At 36.0% G+C, this 12388-nt stretch overlaps 1 protein-coding gene across 4 annotated transcripts in view; it reads left to right on the plus strand.

The window, feature by feature from the left end:
* Positions 1-11248, plus strand: part of LOC137490010 (uncharacterized) — a 692802-nt gene extending 681554 nt beyond the window's left edge. For all 4 annotated transcript variants that reach the window (XM_073951636.1, XM_073951643.1, XM_073951634.1 and 1 more), the window contains one exon: positions 10688-11248. The gene's annotated coding sequence lies outside the window, so the exon portion shown is untranslated. The remainder of the gene's footprint in view (positions 1-10687) is intronic.
* The last annotated feature ends 1140 nt before the right edge of the window (positions 11249-12388 follow it).

The raw sequence follows: 12388 nt of genomic DNA on the forward strand, positions 1-12388 counted from the left end.
TCGACGTGGTTTGCTTTGGGTGCGCGCAACATGATTTCAGCTGGCGGGGCGCGTGATTTATTTATTTTTTTTGAGAATTGAGCAAACAGTTCACGCGGTGCGTATTTGAGTTAAATATAAAACCCTTTGAAGAGATTTTGTACAAAACAGGTTCGACTGTACAAACCTCTTTATGATACGTGATCATCGAGATAACTAGATGATCAGTAATTTTTGGCTAGAAATAGCAACAGCCATGGGAAAAGAGGAAAGTTTTTGTTTAAAAGTTTGGAATAGGCCAAAGAAAAGTGAACAAGTGAGTACAGATTTAACCTAAAACCTGGTTTATGTGTCCAGCCAAGAACAATGTCTTGGTGTTAAATTACAAACTCAGACAACAATTGCTCTTGTCAGTGTGGCATCTCTATGTTTTGTGGATATATTAAATATCAATAAATATTAATAATGATAATAATCACATTAAGTAACAAATCATTGTAAAACAAATGTTTGGTAGCCCAAACCAAAAGTCACAATATAACATAAACAGAAAAATACAGTGCATCCGGAAAGTCTTCATAGTGCTTCATTTTTTCCACATTTTTATGTTACAGCCTTATTCCAAAATGGATTAACTTCATTTATTTCCTCAAAATTCTACACCCAATCGCCTATAATGACAATATAAAAACATTTTTTTATATTGTAGCAAATTTATCACATAAAAAACCTGAAAAATCACATGTACATAAGTATTTACAGCCTTTGCTCAATACTTTGTTGATGTATCTTTGAGTTACAGCCTCAAGTCTTTTTGAATATGATGCCACAAGCTTGGCACACCTGCCTTTGGGAAGTTTTGCCCAGTGCTCTTTGCAGTACCTCTCAAGCTCTATTAGGTTGGATGGGAAGTGACATTGTACATCCATTTTCAGATCTCTCCAGAGATGTTCAATTGGATTTAGATCTGAGCTCTGGCTAGGCCACTCAAGGACATTCACTGAGTTGTTGTGAAGCCACTCCATTGACATTTTGGTGGTGTGCTTTGGGTCATTGTGCTGCTGGAAGATGAACCGTCGCCCCAGTCTGAGGTCAAGAGCATTCTGAAGCAGGTTTTCATTCAGGATGTCTCTGAACATTGCTGCATTCATCTTTCTCTCTATCCTGACTAGTCTTCCAGTCCCTTTTGCTAAAAAACATCCATACAGCATGATGCTGCCACCACCATGCTTTACTGTAGGGATGGTTTTAGCCTGGTGAGGAGCGGTGCCTGGTTTTCTCCAAACGTAATGCCTGGCATTCACTGCAAAGAATTTTATTTTAGTCTCTTCAGACCAGAGATTTTTTTTTAATGTCTGAGAGTAATGTCTTTTTGATGTCAGATGCCTTTTGGCAAATTCCAGGCAGGGAGTGGCTTTTGTCTAGCCACTCTACCATGCAGGTCTGATTGTTGCACAGATGGTTGTCCTTCTGTAAGGTTCTTCTCTCTCCCCAGAAGAATGCTGGAGCTCAGACCATCGGGACATTGATCACCTCCCTGGCTAAGGCCATTCTTCCCTGATCCCTGAGCTTAAATGGCCAGCCAGCTTTAGGAAGAGTCCTAGTGGTTCCAAACATCTTCCACTTACGGATGATGGAGGCCACTGTGCTCATTGGAGCTTTCTGAGCAACAGAAAATTTACTGTAACCTATCTCAGCCTTGTGCCTCGAGACAATCCTGTCTCAGAGGTCTACAGACAATTTATTTGTCTTCATGCTTGGTTTGTGCTTTGACATGCACTGTCAACGCTGGGACCTTATATAGACAGGTGTATGCCTTTTCAAATCATGTCTAATAAACTGAATTTACCACAGGTGAACAATTAAGCTGCTGAAACATCACAAGAATGATCAGCGTCAACAGAATGTACATAAGCTCAATTCCTTTTTCACATTGTAATTATGGGATATTGTGTGTAGACTTTTGAGGAAATAAATGAGTCCATTTTAGAATAAGACTGTAACATAAAACAATGTGGAAAAAGTGAAGCGCTATGAATACTTTCGGGATGCACTGTAGACAATCTGAAAGAAATTGCATCATAAGCTTACAGACTCGAACTCCTCCCGATGGGCAAACTCCAGAGAACGCACTGTACACACTCTAGGGAGAGTGAACAAAAAGTATAGACTGTCCCTTTACTTATTATTGCCTCACACTCAACACAGGTTCCCCAAACTTCCCCAATATATCTCATGCAGCACTTCAGCAATCAGAAAACTATAACAATAGGCATAGCCAAATCTGTCCATTCATTCCTAAAAAAAAATAAATAAATAAATAAAAAACTGGACAAACCTCAAACAAGACAGTGTGATTTTAAAATTAAAACTTGCAAGCAGTTCAATGGGTTCCTTCAGGCACAGCCTTTGGTCAGGACACGAAGATAAAACCTTGTGTTCTACCCCGGGGATAATATTTCAATCAGGTAACGAACTGGTATGATTTCATATAAACTTTATATACCTGCCACACCTGAGCGATGTTCCCATAAATCAGCTACTCATGTGGCACCAAGTGAACCCATGAAAGTGAATAGTTAAACTGTAGTTAAATATTTTTAATATTTCTAAACATGTTCAAAAAAGAAGCTATAGTTAAAATTGAATTGTAAATATGTATAAACTGAAATGAGAAAATTAAGTAAAACTTGAAAACCTATTTCATTTATCATCAAGAAGATTATGGAATGTATGTGAATGAAACAGACATGAGAGTCCCTTCTGTTGACTTGGAGCTGATTCATTGGTAACAATGCCAAGCCGATATATTGTTTTAGTGTTAGCTTGCATGCATTAAGCATTTGGTCTCGTTTTCTTATTTCCAGCAAGTAAGCTAGATACAATTATGGTAAGGAATTTCTACCCTAAATATTTCATAGTAGACAACAGACTTTTCTTCACATGTTTGTGTTTCTAAGCAGCAGAACTCATCGTAGTTGATGAGCAATGAATGGGAGAGTACAACAAATAACTTTTTTGCATTCCTTTTCACTCAATTAGTAAAATAATAACTGTGTTTCTGAAAATAACAGAAAATAGTGTTTCCGTGACTTTCATTGTGAGACTAATAACTGCAGCCAGAACAGAAAAGAGAAGAATGCTAAATTTACTGTACCGCCTATAGACAATACTTTAGAAACTCCTCACATAAGTTTTTTGTAATTTAATGCAAAGATTATATAATGCAAAGTATATCTGTGTAAAGGTACATACAAAACATTACAAAAAAAATGTCAAGAATTTAAAATGCTAATGACAGGGTTTCTACAGGTTTCACCAAGTCAAATTAAAGACTTTTTGGGACCTTTTTAGGACCATTATGAATGATATTTTAGACTTACAGGTCTACTGGCTAAGGATTTTCTTTCTAATGACCCAGAGGGCCTAGTAAAAACATTTTTTTACTTGACCCATCAAACAAAAATCATTACTTATTTCCTAATGTCAAACAAGCAAACAACCCCTATTTATATACATGAGAATGTTTTTCAACATTATATAAGCTCTTTAAAAACTAGAATAAACTAATTGTATGCATAACAGTCTATCCAAGGCAAGGAAAGTTTATTTATATAGCACATTTTACACAGAGTGGCAATTCAAAGTGCTTTACATAAACAGGAATACAAGAGACACGTCAAAAAGAAAAATTAAAGACAAATAATATAAAAACAGATTTAAATGTGTTAAATAGGTTATAAAAAAAGGAAAAAGAAGGTCAGTGTCCTCCACCTATATGGTCTTTAAATACATGTAGAACGTTCAAACAAATTTTATTGTAAGCTAATTAAACCATAATGGTTAGAAAGCTATTAAATTATCTCTTATTATTTGTAAATAAAGCTTTGTTAAATTTTTTACTGGGATGGATTGTTGGTGATTGGATGACTTTTTGCCTGAGAGAGTATACATGGACATAGTAGAATTAAGACCAGTTTAAAATGATTTAAGATCAACTTTAAGGCCTAAAATTGAAGACATTTCAAGACTTTTTAAGACCCCGCAGACACGCTGGATGACAAGTCATCACTGTGAAAAGGGTCCATAGAGGGAAAACTGCTTTTTTTATTTTAAGGTCAAATATTTGAATGAATACATATTTATAAATATTTATATTTTCAAACATATGTAAATGGCATATGAGTGTTAATTAAGGGTTTGTCAGTGTACTTCTGCTGTAATCTTAGATTATTGCAATGACTATAGTTAGCCTACAGATGGAGCACATTTCTTCTGTCCTTTGAAAAATGTCATAGGTCACATTTCCGTGCACTCTGAAGCAGATGTTTATCTGGTTGTATATTTACAGACTGAGGGCAAACTGTCCCTTCATGCCAAAAGTCCTGGGAAAATGTGTTTCTTTATTCAGATACTATATTTTAAGTAAATAAAATTAATGGCGAGTTCCTATGAATAAAACTGGATATTTGTGTTGCACCCAAAAAATGATTTTTTTTTGTCAAATAAGTTTTTTATTTGGTCGTTGAATTAACTTACAATAATCACAGGATTAGTTTTCTGATATGCATACATTTACAAAAAAAAAAAAAAAACACCCCAAGCCCAGCCTGTAAGTATACACTACAGTGATAATCAAAACAACTTTTAGTTACAATACATTGCTTTGGGGGGAAGAATTCCAAAAGAAAGGACCCCAAATTTTCTGAAATTGTCCAATATTGCCTTTTAAAATAAATCTTGTTCGTTCCAGGTGCAGAGTAGATATAAATTCTTCAAGCCATAGTTTGGCAGTTGGAGGATTAACATTTTTCCAATACAACAATAGCAGCTTTTTGGCTGTAATCAAACAATATGCAAGGAATTTCTGTTGTAGACTGCTCAATGAATATGTATGATCAGAATGTCCTAATATAATAAGCATTGGGTCAGGATCTATATGTTGATCAAGAACATCTAAAACCACTTTAAAGACCTCATTCCAGAATCCCTGTATTTTATAACAGAATACAAAACTATGAGCTAAATCAGCTTCTTCTGATTTGCACTTATCACAAATGGGAGATATGTTGGGGAAAATCCTATGTAATTTCTTTTTGGAGAAATGTAGCCTATGTAAGACCTTGAACTGGATGAGGCATAATCTAGTGTTGATTGATTGTTTATCAATGTCCTCTAAGCTATTCTGCCAAATCTCTTCCGAAATTTTGATGCCAAACTCTCGTTCCCATTCTTCTCTGATCATCTTTGTAGTGAGGGCATTAGCTGCAAATAACCTTTCATAAATTAGAGATAATTGATGTTTTTGTCCCCTGCACTGTGTGAGACAATCATCAGCATCAGGGCAGAACCTCCTCTAGGGAAACATTATGTGTGCGCAGGTAATTTCTTATTTGTAAAAATCTGAAAAAAATTATTTTTGGAAGGTTATATTTCTGTTGTAATTGAGTAAAAAAATGATATTTAAAAGTGACAACAAATTATTTTGCTAACATTCTTTTCAGATTAGAATTTATTACATTTCCATAAAATAATTGTTGCGTTTTTTGACTTTGTTAACACTTGGGCACTGTTTAAACTTACTATCCTTTTGTTATGTTAGGGATGAAAACATCCACTAAATTAAACTAATGTAAAAATGCATTAGGATAATGGGTTTTTTTTTCTAATTTATTTGCATAAATCTGTTTATCAAACCATTTAGAAAAGTAAAGAATTTTACCACTTTAATTACCAATTTCACAAATGATGTCACTGATTTTGTAAAAAAAAAAAAAAAAAACGCACAAAATGATGTATTTTCTATATAAAAAGTAGTGAACTGGATTTTTTTTTTTACCTTGGACCACAGTCTTGGACATGTGGTAAAAGTAGCAACAAGTAGCATCAATATTGACTTTGATGCATTGTTAATTTTTAATTTTTTCTCCCTAATTTACTGTTGGTGGCTAATTTTGCCCTATTGACTTCCATTATAAATCACATCTGATGGTGCATAAATACACTGTCTTTGTTTTTATTTACTACATGTAGTTCTGAGAGCTGGGTAGCGCTGTCGCCTCACAGCAAGAAGTTGGCAGTTCATTCCGCTGTGACAACCCCAGATTAATAAAGGGACTATGCCAATAAGAAAATGAATGAATGAATGAATGAATGAATGAGAGCTGAGATGCATATTTTGATTTTCCCAGACACATCAAGGTAAATGCGCAAAGGTAACTCCACACACTTACAGACACACATACTGTACTAAGTTAAAGTCAGAAATATAAGCCCCCCTATTTTTTTTTCTTTTTTAAATATTTCCCAAAAGATGTTTCACAGAGCAAGGACATTTTCACAATATGTCTGATAATATTATTTCTTCTGGAGAAAATCTTATTTATTTTATTTTGTCTAGAATAAAAGCAATTTTTACTTTTTTTTAAACACTATTTTAAGGACAAAATTATTAGCCCCTTTAAATAATATATTTTCTTGATAGTCTACAGAACAAAATATCGTTATTCAATAACTTGCCTAATTACCCTAACCTGCCTAGTTACCCTAATTAACCTAGTTAAGCCTTTAAATGTCACTTTAAGCTATATAGAAATGTCTTGAAAAATATCTAGTTAAATATTATCTACTGTCATCATGGTAAAGATAAAATAGATCAGTTATTAGAAATTAGTTACTAAAACTATTATGTTAAGAAATGTGTTGAAAAAAATATCTCCATTAAACAGAAATAGATTTTTTATCATTTTTTTTTTATCTGATGCCTTTTTAGAGCAGCTTAGTTTAGAAGATTTTTTCATCCCTAACATAACTAAATGTTTTGTTTATAATGTTTTTTCTTAAAAATGTGTCAAAAAAAGATTTGTCACCAAAAACATTCTGCTAGCTAAAACACAGAAAAAGTTATGGCCGAATTAAGACTCAAAATCACCCCAGAGTGGATGAAAACATACCCAGGAGTACATAAGGGATAAATCTTTACAGACACTTCATTAATTTCATGTGACTTTGTACCATGATTAAAATCACAACATGAGCAGTGTGCATAAGAATTTATACTAGACACCAATAAATGTGGAACAACAAAAGGTTTTGTATTTTAACAGTATGTTCCCACATACACTGTGTAAAATTACAAAATAAATCTTTATGAGCTTAAAATGTTTTCTGCTTAGAGATGGAATTTATTAACATAATTTAATAATCAATTATTAAAAACATAACTTGTTTCTTAAAGACTAATAAATCAATTCACTAAAAAGTTGAACTTTTTAAATGCTTTTTGATAGATTTGAGCTAATATGAGCACCGAACGTTCATATTTTTTATAAATTGTGTAATAATTATAATAAATAAATAATAAAATAAGTAATAATTAATAATAATAATAATAATACATTGTTATTATATTACATTTTAAATAATGGCACCAATAAAGTATTATAGTTACCACCTTTGGTTTTGAGATTCAGTTCAAAAGTATAAATAATCTCTGTTTGTTCATTTGAGAATAAAATATTAATCTAGAGTTTGTAAAGCAGAAGTGGCACAGAGGATCACGGGAACTTCTCGGGAAAAGACAGAATCAGCAGTGGCCACAATATGGTCTCATCCCCTCAAGCCCTCCGTGGCTTGTGTCTGTGCTAAGAGAATAATAAGCCTTTGTGGCAAGAGCCTCGTAAAATCCTGCATCCCTACAGAGAGAGAGAGAGAGAAGCAGGCACCTGTATTCAAAATGCGTGAAAAGAGCTTCAGACCTTTTCTCTTCAAGCAACCACTTAGTGAGTAAACTGAAAACTGCTAGGGAAAAATAAAACTGGAAATTGAACTAGAGAAAAAAAAACTAATAGTGAGGATTTTCACTACTCGTTCAGCTATTCTTCTGTCGATTGGTGATGTTGCTACTGCTGCAGTTGCTTGTCCTCTCTGTACCCTCTCAAACTCCCCAATTTGAATCTCTCGCCCTCCTGCAGAGCCTGTGGTAATTAGGAAATGTAGTTCTTATACTAACGAGTCTCGTAAGATAAGTGCAGAAGTGGTTCTTTTGTCAGTTGTGTATTAGCACAGAAGATGATTTATTGCACTTAATGTTACAACTATAAAAGTTTTAAGTTTGTTTTCAAGAGCACATCAAATGTCAGGTCTCATGTGGCTAGGATCTCTCTTAAGTTTTCTTTTAGACCTGAAGCATCACAAATGTTGCTTCAAGCCCTCCAGCCTTCAAAATAATGCAGTTAAAGCCCTCTTTAACGCCTGTAATCAACCGGGCTTGTGAGGTCACTCTTGTTAAAAGAGTGTCCATTCTGTCTTTGTCCCCAGTGGTGTGGGGTCAGCCTCTTTTTCACACACAAAGTGAGGGGTTTCCCCCCTAAGAGGTGAGGAGTGATGTGAAAGGATGATTTGTCAGTTCTGACACTTCTTCAAGAGGCATAACATTTCTGCAGAGGCTAGCAGGAGGGATGCTTAGTTTAGTTATAGCTCATTATGGCAGCTATATGTTGGTTTTGCAGGGTATATACATGAATCCTAAAAGAAATTTCTTTACCTTTTTAAAACTTTTTAAAGACCTTCTCAGAATATTTTAAGACCTTATTGCCACTTCAAGTTCTAATCAGAATCAAATCTTTAACTTAATAAACAGTTGTTAATAAACAGTATAAATCAATGGAGCACAACCATGCAACATCACTGAGATAAGCTCGGAAGATTCAAAGCTTGAAAGAATAAATTATGTTGTTGTTTTTAACGACAAGCTTTAGCCACTGTTTAAACTTGCTTTTCTCCAACCAGGAGTACGCAGTCTGAGTCTGTTACGCTCTATGGTTACGCTATATGTGGAGAGCATCACATCACCTTCCCGCGTTTGTCGCAAATTACTTGACATCACCCTGATGTTGGAGCTTGGCAGGACACGCCTCGGCCCGAATCAATGGCGTGGATGGAGCATGTCATTGTTAATATTAGGAGGAAAATAAATGTATTTATGCTTTTTTGGAGTCAAACACTTTAAACAACGCTTGAACAAAATTTGAGACCTTGTAAAAATGCAATGAAGAGTTTTAAATACCTTTTAAGGGCCTTATTTTTCAATTAATTGATTTGACAACTTGTAATACTTTTTCAGTAATAAATAGACCACACGAATATACATTTTTTTCTTATGATGATTATGAACCTTTAATATCATCCTTAAAATCATTTCAAAAAAGGGGGGAAATTGTTCTTTTAAGAACGTTTCACTGAAAGGTTCTTTTGGGAATGCACAAACAATGCAACCTAAACATTCATCTTCAACTATAAGCATAAAGCATTCAATAACCAGAACCTGTAAAAAAATTACAAAGTATTGGGCAACCTTTACATTATTAGTTTTAGGGGGAAAACTAAATTTTGATAATAGCAAAATAAAATAAAATAAATAAAAGGGCAGCATAGTGGCACAGTGGGTAGCACAACTGCCTCACAGCAATAAGATCGCTAGTTCAAGCCCCAGCTGGGTCAGTTGGCATTTCTGTGTGGAGTTTGCATGTTTTTGCATGTCCAGGGACCGGCTCTACAATGGTTTAAGTCATACTTAACTGACCGCTACCAGTTTGTAAATCTTAATGGACAGCCTTCACAAATCTGCCCAGTAAAGTATGGGGTGCCTCAAGGATCAGTTTTAGGCCCTTTACTGTTTACAATTTACATGCTACCTATGGGAGACATTATTAGAAGACATGGGATCAGCTTTCACTGCTATGCAGATGATACTCAATTATATATTTCCACTAAACCTGACGAGACGTCTGAACTTTCTAAACTAACTGAGTGTATCAAAGACATCAAAGACTGGATGACCAACAATTTTCTTCTCTTAAACTCAGACAAAACAGAATTATTACTTATTGGGCCTAAATCTTGCACACAGCAGATCTCGCAACTCAATTTACAATTAGAGGGATACAAAGTTAGCTTTAGCTCTACTATAAAAGATCTGGGTGTCATATTAGACAGCAATCTAACTTTTAAAAACCATATATCCCATGTCACAAAAACTGCCTTCTTTCATCTGAGAAATATCGCTAAATTACGAAATATGCTATCCATCTCAGATGCAGAAAAGCTAGTCCATGCTTTTATGACTTCGAGACTGGATTACTGTAATGCTCTATTTGCTGGCTGTCCAGCATCCTCTATTAACAAACTTCAATTAGTGCAAAATGCAGCAGCCAGAGTTCTGACCAGGTCTAGAAAATATGATCATATAACCCCAATTTTATCCTCCTTACACTGGCTGCCTGTTAAATTTCGTATTGAATTTAAAATATTACTTCTCACCTATAAAGCTCTAAATAATCTAGCTCCTGTTTATCTAACCAACCTTCTGTCTCGCTACGAACCAACTCGCTCCTTAAGATCTCAAAATTCAGGGCTTCTGGTAGTACCTAGAATAGCAAAATCAAGTAAAGGAGGTCGAGCCTTCTCTTTCATGGCTCCTACACTCTGGAATAGCCTTCCTGGTAATGTCCGAGGCTCAGACACACTCTCCCAGTTCAAAACTAGATTAAAGACCTATCTGTTTAGTAAAGCATACACTCAGTGCATCACCTAGCAGGTTCCACACTGGCTTCTACATCTTGCTTATATACACTATGAACAGCAGCTACGCTAATTATTCTCTTTATTCTCTATTTTCACCTGGGGATACTCATCCCGAGGTCCTCAGATTAGGCGGAGTCACTGATTGGATCCAAGACCAGCGACGTGATGATCCCAAGGATTCCATATCCGGGACCAGGCCATATCCTGAGCTGCTGCTGCGCTGATGGTCGTGGGGAGTGGAGAACATGAGTCTGATTCCAGCGACGCTCCAGGGACAGACGAGTCTTCATTGAGGCCATCTTCCAGCATAAACCACGGCGAATGAAGTTCTGCACAAGACTTTTGGCCAGCGGAGAAATTAAAATGGTCGTGCCCAACTGAGTCTGGTTCTCTCAAGGTTTTTTTTCTTCACTCCCATCAGGTGAAGTTTTTTTTCCCTCTCCGCTGTCGCCACTGCCTCGCATGGTTCAGGATTGGTAGAGCTACGCATCGATGAATTTGCTCTTCAGTGTTTGAACTCTCAGTAATGATTAAATCACACTGAACAGAGCTAAACTGAACTGAACTGAACTTAAACACTAAAACCTGAACCACACTGTTCCAATTACTATGACCATTTATGTGAAGCTGCTTTGACACAATCTACATTGTAAAAGCGCTATACAAATAAAGCTGAATTGAATTGAATTGAATTGAGTTTTCCCCATGTTCACGTGGGTTTCCCTTGGGTGCTCTAATTTCCCTGACAAATCCAAAAACATGCGCTATAAGAGAAGTAGTTAAGCTAAATTGTCTGTAATAAATGAAAGGACATCCGTGCATTTGCTGGATAAGTTGGCGGCTCTTTCCTCTGTAGTGACGCCAGAATAATAAAGGGACTAAGCCGAAAAAAAAATGAATGAATGAAAATAAAATAAAATGTATATTTATATAAAGTGCTTCACAATCATGAGGTGGATCTCTCCACACCACTACCAGTGTGCAGCATCCACTTGTATGATGCAACTGTAGCCACAGGACAACGGCACCAGTGTGCTCACCACACACCAGCTATAGGTGGAGTGGAGAGACAGTGATACAGCCAGTTAGGTGAATAAGGATGATTGGAAGGCCATGATCAATAAGGGCTGATGAAAGGAATTTAACCAGGACACCGGCGCTACACCCCTACTCTTTACGAAAAGTGCCATGGGATTTTTAATGACCACAGAGAGTCAGAACTCGATTTAATGTCTCATCCTAAAGAAGGCGCTCACTGACAGTATAGCGTCCCCTCACTATAATTAGGCATTAGAACGCACACAAACAGCAGGTTGAGTGCCCCCCTGCTGGCCTCTCAAACACTTCTTCCAACAGGCTTAGCCCTGCTTAGCTTTAGGCCCTGTTTACACTAATGCGTTTTAGTTTGAAAACGCATAAGTTTTGTTACGGTTACGCCATCTGTCCACACTATGTCAGAGTTTTTTTGGAAACGCTGAAAAAACCCTTTTCATTCTAAAATGCTACTGCTCCGTCTCAGTGTGGATGGGGGAAAGCTGAGACATCTGAAAATGGAGGCTGGGCTGCTGACATTCGCCTCTCTGATAGGGGCTTTTCCTCAATATTAAGTATCCTACACACACAGTCCAGTCATGCATCCACTCCTTGTGAGTTCAGACTTCGCAAGGTTGATATGAAAATCAGACTCCCGAGGACATGTTGGGTAAATCTTCAAAGGGAACTGTGTACTTTATAACCTTATACACATCATCCTGGCTACGTTGTTTCACTATCTTAAAAATAAAATGAAAACATGATATAAAAGAACTGATATTTTTATTTAGAT

The sequence above is a fragment of the Danio rerio genome, chromosome 1 (genome assembly GCF_049306965.1).
Source record: "Danio rerio strain Tuebingen ecotype United States chromosome 1, GRCz12tu, whole genome shotgun sequence".
NCBI lineage: Eukaryota > Metazoa > Chordata > Actinopteri > Cypriniformes > Danionidae > Danio > Danio rerio.